We start from the raw sequence: 19,402 nt of genomic DNA, 5'->3' as shown, positions 1-19,402 counted from the left end.
TGATGCACACAGTCAAAGGTTTTGGCATAGTGAATAAAGCAGAAGCAAATGTTTCTATGGAACTCTCTTGCTTTGTCAATGATCCAATGGATATGGGCAATTTGATCTCTGATTCCTCTGCCTTTTATAAATCCAGCTTGAACGTCTGGAAGTTCACAGTTCATGTACTGTTGAAGCCTGGTATTGGGAGCCGCCGGGACGTGCCCAGACCATGACAAGGTCACGGGACGAGAGAAGAGCCTGCAAGGCAGTTCTTTGCCGGGATGTGCCCAGGCCATGACAAGGTCACGAGACGAGAGAGGAACCTGCAAGGCAGCTCTTCCCCTCAGGGTCGCCCTGGGGACCCAGTTTGTCCCCTTTCTCTTTCTGTCTTACTGTTACTGTGCTTTCTACTAAATCTTGGAAATGTAACATGTAGTAATCAGGCCTCCCCGGAATAGCCCAAGCTGAGTGTATGGCTATGGGCAGAAATAAGGGAAAGGCCACAGGCATAGCTTGGCTGCTTGCTTAGAAGATTATAATGTTCTAGATTAGAAAGGAGTAGAGGAATTTAGATTCAGAAGTAGATGTACTGCTTCAGTTTACTTGCTCCTTGGTTGAGAGGGTTTTCATTGTTGCTATTTGAGTGCTGCTATTTGTCCACTGTTTCCATTCCCTTAATAAACATAGAATATTATGGGTATTTTTGTAGAGTTAGGAAATGTGTTACATAGGATTTAAATAGAAGATTTTTATTAACCAGCCTCACTACAATTACCTCACTATTAATAGAGGTGTTTTGCTGCTTCATAGTTAATCATTGTAGACTGAGGTTTTGTGGTTTCGGGTAAAGAAAAATATCAAGGTTTTCACATGGTACTATTCTCAAAAATGTCAAACATGTTTTTCATAACCCTTCCCATGTATTGTTTTATTGTCCAAAGAATTCATACTATATCTGGAATCTATAGAACATTGTTTTTGTCAGAGTGAAAATGTTAGGCCATTGAGGCAAGAAGACTAGGTACAGGACATTCAAGGAAAAAACCCTGTAATTGGGATTGTTCCAGATGAAGTCATTGGGAAAGATATGAGGGAAAATGTTGACGGAAGTATGAAACCAACATCTGATGTAACATGGGGTGATGGTAAGGGGGAGGCAAGAAAAACAATTCTATATAATCTGAGCTGTTAAAAAATAAACAGAGAGAGTTCTTGGATTGCAACAAGAGTCCGTGCACTTCTTTTCGCCGATGCCACTCAGCCCTTGGGTATTACTGTAGACCCCGGAAGCCTGGTTTGGAGAATTTTTAGCATTACTTTGCTAGCATGTGAGAGGTGTGCAATTGTGTAGTAGTTTGAAGATTCTTTCACATTGTCTTTCTTTGGGATTGTAATGAAAACTGACCTTTTCCAGTCCTGTGGCCACCATTAACTTTTCCAAATTTTCTGGCATATTGAGTGCAGCACTTTCCCAGCATCATCTTTTAGGATTGGATATAGCTCAGCTGGAATTCCATGACCTACACTAGTGTTTTTCTTAGTGATGCTTCCTAAGGGCCACCTGACTTCACATTCCAGGATGTCTGGTTCTAGGTGAGTGATCACACCATCGTGATTATCTGGGTCATGAAGATCTTTTTTACATCCTTCTTCTGTGTATTCTTGCCACCTCTTCTTAATATCTTCTGCTTCTCTTAGGTCCATACCATTTCTGTCCTTTATTTTCCCCATCTTTGCATATAATTTTACCTTGGTTTCTCGAATTTTCTTGAAGAGATCTCTAGTCTTTCTCATTCTATTGTTTTCCTCTATTTTCTTAACATTGATCACTGAGGAAGGCTTTCTTATATCTCCTTGCTATTCTTTGGAACTCTGTATTCAAATGGGTGTATCTTTTCTTTCCTCCTTTGTCTTTAGCTTCTCTTCTTTTCTCATCTATTTGTAAGGCCTTCTCAGAAAACCATTTTGCCTTTTTGCATTTCTTTTTCTGGCAGATGGTCTTGATGCCTGCCTCTTGTACAATGTCACTAATGTCCATAGTTCTACAGGCACTCATATATCAGATTTAATCCCTTGAATCAATTTGTCACTTCCACTGTATAATCATGAGGGATTTGATTTAGGTCATACCTGAATGGCCTTTTCCCTACTTTCTTCAACTGAAGTCTGAATTTGGCAATAAGGAGGTCATGATCTGAGCAACAGTCAGCTCACAGTCTTCTTTTTGTTGACTGTAGAGCGCTTCTCCATCTTTGGCTGCAAAGAATGTAATCAGTCTGATTTCGGTATTGACCATCTGGTGATGTCCATGTGTAGTCTTCTTTTGTGTTGTTGGAAGAGGGTATATGCAATGACCAGTGCTTTTTCTTGGCAACACTCTGTTAGCCTTTGACATGCTTCATTTTGTTTTTCACAGCCAAATTTTCCTGTTACTCCAGGTATCTCTTCACTTCCTACTTTTGCATTCCAGACCCCTATCATGAAAAGGACATCTCATTTGGGTGTTAGTTCTAGAAGATCTTGTAGGTCTTCATAGAACCGTTTAACTTCAGCTTCTTCAGCATTACTGGTCGGGGCATGGTTATGCCATTACTGGTTATGGCCTTTTCTGAGTCTTCTTTCGAGCCTCTTGTAGCTGGTGATCAGAAGGCCTCTTTGGCCAGTCTTTCTCCGTAACCCTGCCTCTTCAGGCACTTAGTGGGCACCTGTGCCTGGGGTTCTTCTCTGTTGTTTGGCACATCAGGCACATGGAGGGTCCCCACTGGCTGGAGTCCTACTCTGTAGATCAGTGCATCAGGCACTTAAAGGGGCACTCTGGGTGGGGTCCTATTCTGTAGTTCAGCACATCAGGCATTTGATGGGCCAGCCTCTCTATTGTTCACCTGTTGATGTTGGCATGTGGGGAGAGAGAGGCTATGGTGATGGCTTCACCCCATTACCCATGACTGTGCAGTATCATCTTGCTTCCTTGGCTGCTCAACCTTCCTCCACGGGTATTTCCCACCACAATCTCCTGCCTCACATCCCCTCGATTCGCCTCTCTGCAGTCAACAGCAGCCCTCACCCTGGGATTATTCCAAATTCCCTAAATTCCAGCTCTGAACGGCTATGCCTTCCAGGGAACCTGCATCCCAGTCTGGGCTACCTATGGCAGCAGCAAGGACTGTCTGATTCTCATTCCATTTAGGCTGCAAAAGATCAGCTGTTTTACTCCCAGCCTTAGATGTTTCTCCCCTGACTCAGACAATTGCCCGGATATGGGGATTGGTCCCATGCATCAGTTCCCCCACCCACTGAGACCAGTTCTAATCCTACTAACACTCCTGTTGTTCCCGCTAGTTTCTTTATCCTACCAAGTTTTGCATGGTTCTATATACTCTTTTCTGCTGCTCAGGTACTTCTGTCTGTTATCAGCTGGTGTTCTTCATGGGCTTCTGTGTCTGAAAGTGTATTCCTGATGTATCCATGGAGAGAGATGTGCTCCATGTCCACCTACTCTTCCACCATCTTGTTCTCCCAAGTTTTTTCATTTCTTGACAGTCTCTTCCGGCTAGACTGTAACCTCCATGGAGACCTGGAACGGTGTCCAACAAAAGATGTTCTTGAGTTATCAAATAACTAAACCTACTATAGAAAATATAAGAAAATATCCTTGTGAGCTAGGAGTGGGGAAGTACTTCCTAAACATTGTTTTAAACCCAAAACAAAACTAGTACAGCCGCTATGGAAAACAGTGTGGAGATTTCTTAAAAACCTGGAAATAGAACTGCCATATGACCCAGCAATCCCACTGCTGGGCATACACACTGAGGAAACCAGATCTGAAAGAGACACGTGCACCCCAATGTTCATCGCAGCACTGTTTATAATAGCCAGGACATGGAAGCAACCTAGATGCCCATCAGCAGATGAATGGATAAGGAAGCTGTGGTACATATACACCATGGAATATTACTCAGCCGTTAAAAAGAATTCATTTGAATCAGTCCTAATGAGATGGATGAAACTGGAGCCCCTTATACAGAGTGAAGTAAGCCAGAAAGATAAAGAACATTACAGCATACTAACACATATATATGGAATTTAGAAAGATGGTAACGATAACCCTATATGCAAAACAGAAAAAGAGACACAGAAATACAGAACAGACTTTTGAACTCTGTGGGAGAATGTGAGGGTGGGATATTTCAAAAGAACAGCATGTATACTATCTATGGTGAAACAGATCACCAGCCCAGGTGGGATGCATGAGACAGTGCTCGGGCCTGGTGCACTGGGAAGACCCAGAGGAATCGGGTGGAGAGGGAGGTGGGAGGGGGGATCGGGATGGGGAATACGTGTAAATCTATGGCTGATTCATATCAATGTATGACAAAAATAAAATAAAATTTAATTTTGTGTATGGAAAAAAAAATAAACCCAAAACAGAATAAAATAAAAGAATATACTGATATTTTTCATATCCTGCTGATCATCAATTAGATAACTGCAATTCCAATTTGTAGAAATGGGCAAAGGGTATAAATAGGCTAATTATAGAAGAGGAAACCCCCAAAGGTCACAGGATATGGTAGGAGTGCAGAAGGGTGGCAGCCATTGCAGGGAGCAGCCTGGCACGACTGAATCCAGTGAAGCCTGCACATCCCTGAACCCCAGCATTTCTGGTCCTGGGAACTGTGACCAGTCCCCTCAGTGGGGGTGTATGAGGGTGTCCTCACAGTGTCGCCTGTGGAGGTGGGAGTCAGAGCCAGCTAGACATCCCACTGACTCTCCTTCTGATCTAATGTCAGACCCTCAGGTGGGTCTGCTTAATTCATGAGTTTCCACTTGTGTATGGATGACAGCAGAAGTCAACACGCTAGACCCTTGCTCGGTACATTCTTTGGACTTACATCCCATGTGTCTGACCAGGGTGTCCACACCTACTCTATGTACCCATGTGAATCTGGTTCTGCCCTGACACAGTTTTTCTCCAGGGATTATGGTGAACCCTATTAATATCTGCTAAACCAACAACTAAAACTGTAACAATGCCTGTTCACAGCTCCTGCTTTGCAGCATCCACAGGGGAACCTGGGATAGAGAGCTCATTTAGTTATCTGTAAGCACCTGTGAGGCTATACTTCCCACTTGGCTTTTCTACAGGATCCCTAGTCCAACTCCACACTGCCCTTTAGTTAGAGAAGGTAGCCTGCTCTCTTCTCCTTGGGTTGATTTTATTTATTTTTGCCTGTGTTGGGTCTTCCTTGCTGCATACAAGCTTTCTCTAGTTGTAGGGAGTGGAGGCTACTCTCTAGTTATTATACACAGGCTTCTCATGAGGGTCACTTCTCTTATCACAGAACATGGGCTCTAGAGCACATGCTCAGTAGTTGTGGGGCACGGGCTCAGGTGCTCCATGGCATGTTGGATCTTCCCCAACCAGGCATCAAAGCAATATCCCTTGCATTGGCACATGGATTCCTGTCCACTGAACCCCTCAAGGAAGTCCTACTCATGTTTTTTTCTCGCTCTGTCCTGAATTGTAACCACTTCTCTAACCTCTGCTTTCTCCTGGATTAGAAGTATATGTGTATATGTATGTGTGGGCTTAATCGTATCTGACTCTTTGCAACCCATGGACTCTAGCCCACAAGGCTCCTCTCTTCACGGAATTTTCCAGGCAAGAATACTGGAGTGGGTTCCCATTTCCTTCTCCAGGGGGTGTTGCCCACCCAGGGACTGAAACTCTGTTGCGTCTCTTTCTTGGGCAGGAGGATTCTTTACCACTAGCGCCACCTGTCTTTCGAAAGCCCAAAAGAAAGTGTGGGGCTTTATAAATTGGACCACCTGAATCATTTCCTCTACAAGGAGTTCACTGACACCATCAACTCACAACTGCTGCCTGTCCTTTCCCACTCCTTTCAAACAGGTGCAGCTTAGCCTCTGCAGCCATTGGCACATCCCCCTTGACATGTGTTTCAACCTAAATATCAGCTTTATTATTGATGAATCTGATCAGCAAGAACGTGGCTTGGGCAGTTTTTGTTGTTCAGTCGCCCAGTCCTGTGTGATTCTTTGCAACCCCATGGATTGCAGCACACCAGGCCTTCCTGTCCCTCACCATCTCCTGGAGTTTGCCCAAGTTCATATTCATTGGATCCCTGATGCCATCCAGCCATATCATCCCCTGACGCCCTCTTCTCCTTCTGCCCTCAAACTTTCCCAATATCAGGGATTTTTCCAGTGAGTCAACTGTTCCCATAGATGAACAAAATAATGGAGCTTCAGGTTCAGCATCTGTCCTTCCAATGAATATTCAGGGTTGATTTCCCTTAATATTGATTGGTTTGATCTTCTTGCTGTCCAAGGGACTTTCAGGAGTACTCTCCAGCACCACAGTTCAAAGGCACAGATTCTTTGGGACTCTGACTTCTTTATGGTTCAGCTCTCACAACCATATGTGATCACTGGGAAGACCATAGCCTAGACTCTGTGAACCTTTGTCACAGAGTGACATCTCTGCTTTTCAAGACCCTGTCTAATTTTGTCATTGCTTTCCTGCCAAGAAGCGATCGTCTTGTAATTTCATGGCTGCAGTCACCATCCACGGTGTTTTGAAGCCCAAGAAGAGGAAATCTGTCACTTCTTCCACCTTTTCCCTTTCTATTTGCCGTGCAGTAATGGGGCCAAATGCCATGGTCTTAGTTTTTTAAATATTTAGTCTTAAGCCAGCTCTTTCACTCTCCTCCTTCACCCTCATCAAGAGGCTCTTTAGTGCCTCTTTGCTTTCTGCCATTAGAGTGGTATCATCTGTGTATCTGAGGTTGTTGATGTTTCTCCCACCTGTCTTGATCCTGGCCTGTAACTCATTCAGCCTGGCATTTCTCATGATGTGCTCAGCATATAGATTAAACAAATAGGGTGACAGAAGACAGCCCTGTCATCCTCCTTTCTCGATCTTGACCAATCAGTTTTCCCATACAGGGTTCTGTTTCTTTTTGACCTGCACACAGGATTCTCAGGAGACAGGTAGGATGGTCTGCTATTTCCATCTCTCTAACAGCTTCCACAGTTTGTCATGATCCACAGAGTCAAAGGCTTTAGCCTAGTCGAGGAAGCAGTGTGAAATGATTTTCTGAAATTCTTTTGATTTCTGTATAAGCCAGTGAATGTTGGTTGGCAATTTGATGTCTAGTTCCTCTTCCTTTTCTAAACCCAGCTCGGACATCTGGAAGTTCTTGGTTTGCACAATGCTGAAACCTAGCATGCAAGATTTTAAGCATGACCTTACTAGCATGGGAGATGAGTGCAATTGTCTGATGGTTAGCACAATCTTTGGTACTACCCTTCTTGGCAATTGGGATGAGGCTTGACCTTTTACAGTCCTGTGGTCTTCCAGATTTGCTGACATAATAAATGCAAATCCCTGACGGCATCCTCCTTCAGGGATTTGCAAAGTTCTGCTGGAATTTCATATAGATATGAAATTATCTATAATTTCACTATAGATATGGAGTGGGCAGAGGGGGGACGCTGGTGGGTCGTATGGCTTGGCCCCTTGCCCTCGATTCCCACCTTAGTCTAGTAAGACCCTTCTATGGCATATGTTGGAGAAATCAAAGTTGCATTGTGGAACTAGCTTTAGGCCTTGAGAGTGGAAAGCCATCATTTGTGTCTCGGTGGTGTCTCTGTGGACACTTGGCAGGGTCCATTCCACACTGTCTGGGCCAGCCCTGGAGAGGATCTTGTGTGCAGGCGCATTGGACCCAGCTGAGAGGAGCGGGGCTTTGTGAGCAAGCCCAGTCCCTCAAGTCCCACGGGGTCTCCATAGCAGCCCGGTGGAGGCCGGCAGGCTGGGCGGTAACCAATCCAGTGCAAGGAGGCACCCTGAGGGGTGTCTGCAAAAGCACACGTTTGGCGTCCTTGCGCAGAGGGGGAGGGACTTGGTGAGCGGCTCAGTCTCTCCGCCCCTTCTGTTGGCGTCTGATCGAGACGCACGGCCGCCATGCGAACCACGGTTATTTCCGCCCGTGGTGCACAGGGCCGAGATGACCAGCAGAGCTCCAGAACGCGTCCTTTCCAGAGGGGTTCAGGCAACGCTGAAGGTGAGGATCATCACCGGGCCCCAGAAGGCCAAGGTGGGCCTGGCAGAGGAAGAGCGATAATGGAAGCTGCTGCAGCTCCTCCGCGGGGTGAGCAGGCACCACGTGCCCCAGGACCTGGTGGAGATGTAGCACCCTTGGCTGTAATGCCTAGACGTAGAGTGCTGGTGCTGTATCCTTTTCTTTAAAAAAAAAAAGTTATTTATTTTAATTGAAGGCTAATTACCTTACAATATTGTAGTGGTTTTTGCCATACATTGACATGAATCAGTCATGGGTGTACATGTGTTCCCCACCCTGAACCCCACTCCCAACTCCCTCCCCATCCCATCACTCAGGGTCATCCCAGTGCACCAGCCCTGAGCACCCTGTCTCATGCATTGAAGCTGAACTGACAATCTATTTCACATATGATAATATACATGTTTCAGTGCTATTCTCTCAAGTCATCCCACCCTTGCCTTCTCCCACAGAGTCCAACAGTCTGTTCTTTACATCTGTGTCTCTTTTGCTGTCTCACATACAGGGTTATCATTACCATCTTTCTAAATGCCATATATATGTGTTAGTATACTGTATTGGTGTTTTTCTTTCTGGCTTACTTCACTCTGTATAATAGGCTCCAGTTTCATCCACCTCGTTACAACTGATTCAAATGCATTCTTTTTAATAGCTGAGTAATATTCTATTGTGTATATGTACTACAGCTTTCTTATCCATTTGTCTGGCATTGGACATCTAGGTTGTTTCCATGTCCTGGCTATTGTAAACAGTGCTGTGATGAACATTGGGGTACACATGTCTCTTTCAATTCTGGTTTCCTCAGTGTATATGCCCAGCAGTGGGGTTGCTGGGCCATATGGCAGTTCTATTTCCAGTTTTTTAAGGAATCTCCACACTGTTCACCATAGTGGGTGTACTAGTTTGCATTCCCACCAACAGTGTAAAAGGGTTCCTTTTTCTCCACACCCTCTCCACCATTTATTGTTTGTAGACTTTTGGATAGCAGCCACTCTGACTGACATGAGATGGTACCTCATTGTGGTTTTGATTTGCATTTCTCTGATAATGAGTGATGTTAAGCATTTTTCATGTGTTTGTTAGCCATCTGTATGTCTTCTTTAAAGAAATGTCTGTTTAGTTCTTTGGCCCATTTTTTTATTGGGTTGCTTATTTTTCTGGAATTGAGCTGCATGCTGCTGCTGCTGCTGCTAAGTTGCTTCAATCATGTCTGACTCTGTGCGACGTCATAGACAGCAGCCCACCAGGCTCCCCCATCCCTGGGATTCTTCACGCAAGAACACTGGAGTGGGTTGCCTTTTCCTTCTTCAATGCATGAAAGTGAAAAGTGAAAGTGAAGTCGCTTAGTCAAGTCACTCTTAGGGGCCCCATGGACTGCAGCCTACCAGGCTCCTCTGTCCATGGGATTTTCCAGCTGCTTGTATATTTTTGAGATTAGTTCTTTGTCAATTGCTTCATATGCTATTGTTTTCTCCCATTCTGAAGGCTGTCTTTTCACCTTGCTTGTAGTTTCCTTTGTTGTGCAAAAGCTTTTAAGTTTAATTAGGTCCCATTTGTTTATTTTTGCTTTTATTTCCATTACTCTGGGAGGTGGATCATAGAGGAACCTGCTATGATTTACGTCAGAGAGTGTTTTGCCTATGTTTTCCTCTAGGAATTTTATAGTTTCTGGTCTTACATTTAGATCTTGAATCCATTTTGACTTTATTTTTGTGAATGGTGTTAGGAAGTGTTCTAGTTTCATTCTTTTACAAGTGGTTGACCAGTTTTCCCAGCACCACTTGTTAAAGAGATTGTCTTTTCTCCAGTATGTATTCTTGCCTACTTTGTCAAAGATAAGGTGTCCATAGGTGCATGGATTTATCTCTGGGCTTTCTAGCTTGTTCCATTGATCTATGTTTCTGTCTTTGTGCCAGTACCATACTGTCTTGATGACTGTAGCTTTGTAGTATAGTCTGAAGTCAGGCTTCTTTCTTAAGATTGCTTTGGCTATTTGAGGTTTTTTGTATTTTCGTACAAATCGTGAAATTATTTGTTCACATTCTCTGAAAAATACCTTTAGTAGCTTGATAGGGATTGCATTGAATCTACAGATTGCTTTGCATAGTATAATCATTTTCATTATATTCTTCTGATCCATGAACACGGTGTATTTCTCGATCTATTTGTGTCATCTTTGATTTCTTTCATCAGTGGTTTATACTTTTCTATATATAGGTCTTTTGTTTCTTTCGGTAGATCTATTGCTAAGTATTTTATCCTTTTCATGGAGCCTCCCTGGGCAGGGTCAGTGGTATGGTGGTGGGAAACATGCCAGCAGCCTGGAAGGGATAGAAGGGAGCACGGGGGCGATCCAAGGCGGCAGGAGTGGGCGGCCTGGCAGGAAAGGAGGTTGTCAAGGCCTGAGGAGCCTGGAAGGTGGGGAAGACAGTCCAAAGGGTTTGGGAGGCAGCTCAGGGTGGTCTCAGGCTGTGGTCGGGAGCATGGGCATCCTGGGGTAAAAATGGGCCTCTGAGATGTGAGGAAGCCCGAGATACCAGCAAATTAATGGATGGTGCCTTAACCGTGTCTTTCCCAGCACAGTCAGAGTGACTTTCCTATCCCCACTGGAGGCACACTTGACTCTCAGATCTCTGCTCCGAGATGGCCAATGCCACCAAGGAATGATTCAGAAGGAATATGCAGTGATTGGCTGTAACCTGATTGTGTCAGTTCCAGATGAGTTTGCCTTGATGATTGGGGGGGGGTGGGTGCTGTGGTGTCAGCTCCCTCTTTAGAGTGCTATGATGGAGATGGTGAGGGGCTTGGTATAAGGAGGGGGGGCTGGTACCCTGGACCTACAGGAATGATCTCCCCTTTAACCTGATTTTTCCCCACTTTTAGTAGATGGACTACTGAAGACCTTGCTTTGATCCAAATTTCCATCAACCCATTCCTCGATCAGCTTTCCCTGGTGATTCAGAACATTCGGAGCCTTGGGATCCCACCTTTCCTAGGCTGAGGAAAGTGGCTGAAGCCTAACCTTGTGTCCCTTACTCGGCAAGGCATAGGAGATTCAAACCTAAGAGCCATCACTACTTTGTTATTTGAGTGTAAGTTTTTGCCTTTACTGGCCTTTGGTGTCTCTTGGTTCACTTGCTTTGTTTCCCTGCTTCTTGAGGAGTGGGATGCTTCAGTGTTTCACAGTAGAAAATAAAACTAAGTCACTTTCTGTGTCTCAGTTTCTTTTCAGCTAATGCGCTACTGGATTAGAAAAAAACTTTTTATCTTTGTTCTCATGTTAGAAATTCAAATGAAATTCAGATGTTCCAGTAGGACAAGGTAATTGAAAACAATTAAGGAAAATGAAAACCAAGCCCTATGTTCAGCACTAAATACTGTCAACATTAAGAATATTTTCTACTTGTACTTGCACATTAAATTTATAACAGCATGTAATGTTCAGTTCAGTCACTCAGTCGTGTCCAACTCTTTGGAACCCCGTGGACTACAGCATGATAGGCCTCCCTGTCCATCACCACCTCCCTGAGCCTGCTCAAACTCATGTCCATTGAGTCGGCAATGCCATCCAACCATCTGATCCTCTGTCATCCCTTATTGCCACCTATCAAGTTTAGCATTAAAGATTTTCCTGAATTTTTTTCATTTAATATACTAACTTTTCCACTTTCTAAAAACTCATCAAAAATGTGTTATTGAATAGATATAAATGCATCATAATTAATTATTGGGGACTTCTCAAGAAGTCCAGTGGTTAAGACTTTGCATTTCCAGTGCAAGGGCTGTAGGTTCAATTCCTGGTAGTGGAACTAAGATCCATGTACCATGTGGCATGGCGAAAAAATTAAAATTGGGTCTTTAAAAATAAAAACAATAATAATGTAATTATTAAACATTTAAGTTGTTTACAATTTTTCATTACTGTGGTTAATGATTCAGTGGAATTCATGTATATAATTCTTTCCATTAATGGTTCTTTCCTTAGAATATTAATATATTCCAAAAGCCAGAAATATTCACAGATGTTTACTTCTCTATTTCTTTTTTAAGAGCCTTGATCACAGGGAATTCCCTGGCAGTCCAGTGGTCAGAACTCCAGGCTTCCACTGCAGGAGTCATGGCTTTGGTCCCATGTCGGGTAACTAAGATCCTACAAGCCATGAGATGCAGCAAAACAAAACAAAAGACAGAGAGGAAACAGATTCTCTTAAAAAAAAAAAAAAAAAAACACAAAAACTCTTGATCACAATTTCTCTTCAGAAAATATACCTGCTACCAGATTTCTGGTTTCCCAACATCCTTGTCACAATAGACTTGGTTTCCTAATAAAATAATACACTTACTTTGCATGAGGAGAGAAAACACCTAGGCACACTAAAATAAGAATTTTGTGGCTGACTGTACTTAAGTCAGTGAAGAAAAATGTTGGGACAATTAGTTGAGTGATTGGGCATGGGGAGTTAGTTGTCTCTTAATATATCTTTTATTCTGCAAACTTGCTAAATTCACTGATTCGTTCTTGTTAATATTTTGTAGATTCCATTTGATTTTCTCCATAAACAAGCATGTCTGCAGATAGTTTCACTTTCCCCTGCCAATCAAATAAGTGTAAATCTATGGCTGATTCATATCAATGTATGACAAAACCCACTGAAATGTTGTGAAGTAATTAGCCTCCAACTAATTAAAAAAAAAAAATCAAAAAAAAAAAAAAAACATACAAGCAGCTCTTGCAGCTCAATTTCAGAAAAATAAATGACCTAATCAAAAAATGGGCCAATCGAGATGTCTTTTATCAATTGATTTCTCTCCTCATAATGGTTTGAATATTTCTCATTCTTGGCATACTCTTTTCCTTGCATGCTGGGTATATTTTTCCCTAGGTATATTCCACAACTTTTAAAAATGTTTTAAAGCTTACTTACTGTTCACTTACTTAGAAACACTTTGATCCTGTTGAGTCTTGCCTTACGGGTTGATCAGTGGGAGTTTGAGACAAGATCCCTCTGAGTCCTGTATATGATGTCACCTGAATGAAGAGTTTCTGCTATGGCTCCAGCAGACTCTCTGCCCACGTGCAGGGTTCTCTCCTCCCTCTGCCGCCCTCCCCTCTCTGGTCTGCCGCCTGCCAGCTCCAATAGCCTGTGCTCTGCAACCCCCCCTCGACACCCAGGGGGACAGCTGGACATGCCCTGGGCAGTCTATGTAGACAGCAAGCTGGGGCAGCTGCACAGCTCATCTCTTCCATGTCTCGGCTCCCAGAGATCACTGCTGATCCTCCCTGGCCTGATGCCCAGGTTTTTCACAGCCTGAGCTTCATATATTTTGGCCTGTTTTAAGGGGATCTTTGAAGCCAGTGGCAGGGGAGACCCGGTCCTGCTCCTCCATATGCGTGAACAGAGTCTGCCATGACAGAACCAGGAGAGCTCTGCCCCCGTGGACCTGAGGAAGGCACGTGCTGCTGCTGGGGATGGTGGCAATGGTCCTGTGGGTGACAGTGATGAGAGTTATCTCACCTGCCAGCACCCAGCAGCTCTAATGGCTACAGTGATCCTTCCTTTCAAAATGTAAGCCAGATATATCTCCCCTGTTCAGTTCCCTTCACTAGCTTTATTCTCGCTCAGAATATAAGCCAGAGGTCCTTCTAATGACCAGAAAGGCCCCATATTCTCATCTGTGAACCCACATTGCCTCTGTACCTCCTCTGCTATGCTCACTCTTGCTCACCCCATGCCAACCACACTGGCCTCTTGGCTGCACACTCAACATTCCAGGTTTTCTTAGGAATTAGTGCTTTTGCATAGTCTGTTCTCCCTGCCTTGACTACCCTCTCAAGTATAGCTCCTGGCCACCTTCCTCATCTCCGAGTCTGCCCAGGTCTCATCTTCTCACCCAACTTCCTCCTGCAGCCACCCTCCCCACAGCCTGGTGGGCAGCCAATCCTCTTCATGCGGTTCTTCCCCACACCACTCATCACCTTCTATAATACAGTACAATTTACAAATTTGTTTTACTTCCTGCCTCTTCCCAATAGAGATAATCACTATTCTGACTTCTATCACCACAGAGTATGAAAATGAGTTAAAACTCATGTTGAACACCAAAGAAATGGAAATATTTAAAATTTCAAGACAGATATAAAACAATTAGGTAGTGTTCTTTTGTGTGAAAGTAAACAGAGGCTAAAACTCATTCAAATAAGAGATTTTGACCATGAAACACACCATGAGAACACAGTGCTGGACAGAAGCCAAATGGAGGGACACACCCCATGGATTGCCCTGCCTTCTCCATGGAGGTCTCCCAGGAAGCGATGTCCGTGTGTGGTGCCAGAGTGGGGTTGGGTTCACGATCAGCCTTGTGGAGTTCCAGTCACTGGCAGCCTTGATTGGAAAGGCCATCCTGTCCCTTTGGCCCTTCAGTGCCCCATCTGCCGTCAGTGAGGTGCCCATGTGGAAGGGGTCTCTGTCTCAGCTCTCTCTTTCATCAGACCCCCCGCTCCAGCCTGCACAGTGCCACTCTGTCTCAGAAAGTAAAAACTAAATTTATAAAAACAAATGGCACAATTAAAGAAATAATAATAAATGCAATTTAAGATCAAAGAAAATAAAGTAGAAAGCTGGAAAGTTAGGGAGGTGCCTGGTGGAGTAAAGGGGCCTGTGTTCAAGGGGCCTGGGGCTCAGAGACCTTCAGGTTAGGTTTCCCAGCCCTTGCTTCTCAGGTGAGCCTTGTGGGCCAACATACCCTTCTTTAGATTGGGGGCTTGTCTGGAGTGTCAGGAAAAACCATTTGTGGTAACTGGCCTGTTTCTTGACCAGGGTGAGGAAGTTCACGTGGCTTCTCCTCCTTTCTCTCAGCACCAGGATTCCCCTTGGCTGTAGGGTCTGTGCCTTTGGCCTGGTTCCCCCAAACCCGAGCCACGGCTACTCTGGTTGTCTCTGCCTTGCATCATGGCTTAGAGATGCTGCTGACCTGGCACCCAGGGCAGCTGTGGGGAAAAGAGAGGTGAGGGCACAACAGACCCCTGCTGTGGGGAGGCAGGCTGGGTTCTGTTGCCTTTTAATGTCAGTAGCGAAGTTCACCTTATCTGTGGTATCTGGCAGGGCCGTTGATTTTATTGTTAACTACTGAAGCTAGTTTCTGACCCAGAAAAAAGACGTGGTTTGGCTGACTGGAAGCAGTGCCTGTTACAGCCACCTGCTGAACTGCTTGCAGCGAAGTAACATGGATGTGGGGCATTCCATGTGAGTCAGGTTGGGCCTGTTGTACTTGATAACAGCAGGGAAGTCTATTTTCAACCCTCAGCTTTCAAAATGTGTTCCAAGGTCATTACTTAAATAAGAGGACACTTAGGTCATGATTCTTCCTTGTAACTTTTATTAATGCCAGAAATGAAATAGTAAAAACACAGTGAATTTTTCAAAGTGGCATCATTTTTTCACATTTCACAGGCTCCAGGGGTTAGGACTTCAACATCTTTTTCTAGGGGACACAATCCAATCCACAGCCACCATCCATCACCTACCTGCTTCACTCTGAGCACAAGCCCTCAGCATGTCCCCTGAAGCCTCAGGGACATCCAGTCCCTGTCAGCTCTCGGCCCCCTGTCCTGCTGCTCTCCTCTTCACCCACTCTGCTCCAGCCACACGTCTCCTGACCCTCCCAAACCTCCTTCAAGTTTTCACTCTGCATCTGCTTCACAACCTGACCACCCGGTTGAAAATGGAAAACCACTCCTCGAAGCGCTCCCTCTCTTTTCTCCTACTGCAGTTCCGGCCAGAGTTCTCACCAAATACCCAAAGGCTACCTAATGTAGTAGTTATTTCGTTTCTCGACAGTCTCTCCTGGCTATATGACTCACCACTCACCGTACACGTTAAGTTATCATCTATCATCTTGGGGGTTCGCTACCACTATCACTATCACCTGCAACTTAGTCGCTTCCCATCATATTCTGTCTTTTTAAACTCCTGTCCGAATCACACATTCAGTCTGTCACACTCACTCAAAACCATTCACCTGTCACAGTGGTAAAATCTCAGAAACTCATTCTATCATACACTGTCTTTTCTTCATACATCTGTCACTCTCTTGCCACACATATTGTCATTGTCATTATCATTTTCTGTTGCAGATCTCACAATTCAGACCCAACTTAGGTCCCGTGCCTGATGGAGCACTGTAGTCATCAGACTTGAGAAATGGAGAAATCAAAATGCACAAGACTTTGAGCTGCTGGTGTTGGGGAGTGGGTTTATGTGATTTGTTTCGAGAGCTGCATCATGGGAGACCAGAGACAAACATGGTAATACTGTCTGAAAACTGACCTGGTGGACCAACACATTGGAAAGCACCTAAAACAGTGCATGGACCATAGCAAGTGCTAGCTTTCACAACGGAAGAGCACAGGTATAGATGTGGTGTGGGCAGACGGGGCACACTGGTGGGTCTTGTGTCTTGGTTCTTCACCCTCTAGTCCATCGTAGTCTAGTGAGCCCCCTTCTACAGCATGACTATTCGTACAAATGTCCCCCCAACCTGACAGTGGGCCCCTGAGGGAGAGATGTGTCCAGGCTCCCCGCTGGGGTCCACTTGGCCACAGAGCAGGGGACAGACACAGGCAGTAGACCAGGTCTACCCACACCCTAAAACTGGGAGCCAGAATCGACAGAAACTGAGAGGGTGGGAAGGTGGGAAAGGGATGCCCCACCCACAGGGAAGGGTCAGCCATTGCTGGTGCCTCCCCGCTCCAAGGGGGTGGGATGGAAGGCTGCTTGCCTTGGATCTGGAGGGCCGGGAGGACTCTCTGGCCAGGGTGTGGGGCTCAGGGGCCAGATTGAAGTACAACTCCTGCTTGAGTCACCTTCTGTGCCAGCAGTGGCCCCTGGAAGATGCACCTCACACACAGGCAGTACTGCTACAGCCTGGTCGTCACTCCCAGCTGTACCTTGCCTATTGACTTGAACCCCTTCCAGACACAGAGGTAAACAGCACACAGCAGGCCAGTAGGAATAGGGTGACCTCTCAGTTGAGGTCCCCCCAGTACCTCCAGCCCTCCAGAGAGCCTCAAGACTTTGTTCCTGGGGAGGGAAAGGCCATGAAAGTCGTGCCAGCAGAGGGCAAGACACTGCGGCTGTCCAGAACAACATGGCCCTTCCCTCTGCCCTTGAGTCTAGCTAGTTCCTCTAGTGCTTCTGAGGGGCCCAGGGCATGCCCACAGCCTGGAGTTCCTGCAGTCTCTGTGCCCAGACCCCCAGGTGGCCCTGCTCCATGCCATCCCAAGTGGGCCCAACAGTAGTCCCCGCTTCCCTCTCCAGGTGGACAGGCACAGCCCACTCTGCATCCCTTGTCTCAGGACTCCAGAGCTGGCCCCAGCACATCCCCATGTGCATGCACCTGCACATGACCAAATGCATGGACCAGGATGCAGACTTGAGCTACATGTGGGAGATGAATGGGACAGACCAGGCCTAGCCCTGGTGCTCAACTCCCTTCCAGAAATTGAAGTCAGTAGGCTAGTCACATGTGAGCATGGCAGCAGAGGTGTAAGTGGAAGAGGCTCAGTTTGTGGTTCCACTTTTGGTGGTAAACAGTCATGTGCTCAGAACCATGCCAGAGTGACATCTGGGGACTGGTGTCAGGGCCTAATTGTGTAGGCATTCTTGGCGCCCATAGTGACACCACCTTCCCAGGGGGGCGGTTTCACTTTGGTGCCTCAACCCCTCAGATGTTCCAGCTGGCCGTGGTGGGCTGTGCTGGGCTGACCTGCAGCGCAAGTGGTCATAGAGGCCACAGACCCAGGTGCCAGTGGAGGTGGCATGGTGGGAGGTGCTGAAGGCCAGGGAACCCAGCATGGACCTGGTGACCCAAATGGCCCTGAAGGGCACCAGGGCCTAGGAGGCACGGGAGATGCGGGTGCAAGCGTGGCAGGAGCCCCAGACCTGGTGCAGGAACCTCACAATCTGGGACCTTGCAGAGACATCTTGCTGAGCTTGGGGAGACAGGACTTGGTGGGCCCAGTGGCCACACTGTGCCTTGGCCGGGTGGACAAGCCATACCAGGGCCAAGTGGCCATGCTGCCCAGGGGCCAGGAGGACACGCTGGGCAGTGGCCTGGTGGACATGCTGCATCAGGACATGGTGGGCATGTGCCACCCATGGCCGGAAGACCAAGAAGCCAACATCTCAATTTGTATCCTATTTGAAGAAAGGTGAGGGGCTGAACCAGGGATGAATAGGCCTACTGTAACAGTAGAATGGAGAGAAAATGGTCAGCCTGGGGATAGGAAAGGCTGTGGGGAGGGAGACCAAGAAGATGGCTGGAGGGTCTGGCCTCAGGGGTATGGGTCAGAGGTGGCAGGGAGAGATGGAGGGGGGGATGGCCTGAGGGACTAGAAAGGTGGGGAGCATACTTGGAGTGGGGGTGGAGACAAGTGAGAACTGCCAGAAGGAAACAGGCCTCCGAATGAAGAGTAGGCCTGAGGCACAAGCAAGGTTGATGTGAGATGGTCCCTTAACCTCACCGCCACCAGCTCCAACATAGTGCTCTTCCTGTCACCCATGGAGGCAGAGATGGCCCGTCAATCCCTGAGCCCACACATCCAGCCCTACCACAGGGCAGTAGGGAAGAAGCTCACAGCGAATGGCAGCATCCTAGCAATGTCAGTTTACAAAGAGGCCTGGGTGGGTGGCAGGTGTCTGGGATCATTCTAATAGTCAATTGGAGATCCCCAAAAGGCAAAGTCTAAGGATATAGACATGTGCACTGAGCCTGTCAAAGCTGAGGGGGGCAGAGAGAATTAGAGGAACAGTTCCCACATTTAATTTGATTTTCTTTTTCCCTCCCTTTTAGCCAGCTGACTGCTAAAAATGGAGGCCACCTCTGAATTTCTATCATCTCCTGTCTCAAGCAGCTTTTCCTGTTGGTTGGGATCAACCAACCAATTACAGGGCACTTTGTGCCCCTGGTTATCCCTAAGCCTAGGCCAAGAAAGAGCACCTAAGATTAACCTAGGCAGTGCATCCTTCCCCAGGGCATTGATCCCTACACTGGTTGCTGATTTATTATAGGGGCCTAACTGTTTGCCTGTATTGGCCTTTGGGCACTCTTGGCCCTGTTGTTTCCCTCTGGCTGGAGGAGAAGGGTGTTTCAATATTTCTTGTAGCATAAAATAAAGCTGAAGTATCATTCTGTGTCTGAATATATTTTCAAATACTGCACCTCCACAGTTTCTTGCCTTTGTCCTTGGTTTCAAGGGAAGGGTCTGGGCTTCAGATAGTCTAGTAGTACAATGTAACTGAAGACAATTTAGGAAA

At 46.1% G+C, this 19,402-nt stretch overlaps 1 long non-coding RNA gene across 1 annotated transcript; it reads left to right on the top strand.

Annotated features, from left to right (window-relative positions):
- The first annotated feature begins 7,922 nt into the window (after positions 1-7,922).
- On the top strand, positions 7,923-11,302 carry LOC122434326. Its single transcript, XR_006267338.1, has 3 exons — positions 7,923-8,238; positions 10,666-10,794; positions 10,971-11,302. It is a non-coding gene; the product is annotated as an uncharacterized LOC122434326 (long non-coding RNA).
- The last annotated feature ends 8,100 nt before the right edge of the window (positions 11,303-19,402 follow it).

The sequence above is a fragment of the Cervus canadensis genome, chromosome X (genome assembly GCF_019320065.1).
Source record: "Cervus canadensis isolate Bull #8, Minnesota chromosome X, ASM1932006v1, whole genome shotgun sequence".
Taxonomy (NCBI): domain Eukaryota; kingdom Metazoa; phylum Chordata; class Mammalia; order Artiodactyla; family Cervidae; genus Cervus; species Cervus canadensis.
This window is presented reverse-complemented; position numbering and strand designations above follow the sequence as displayed.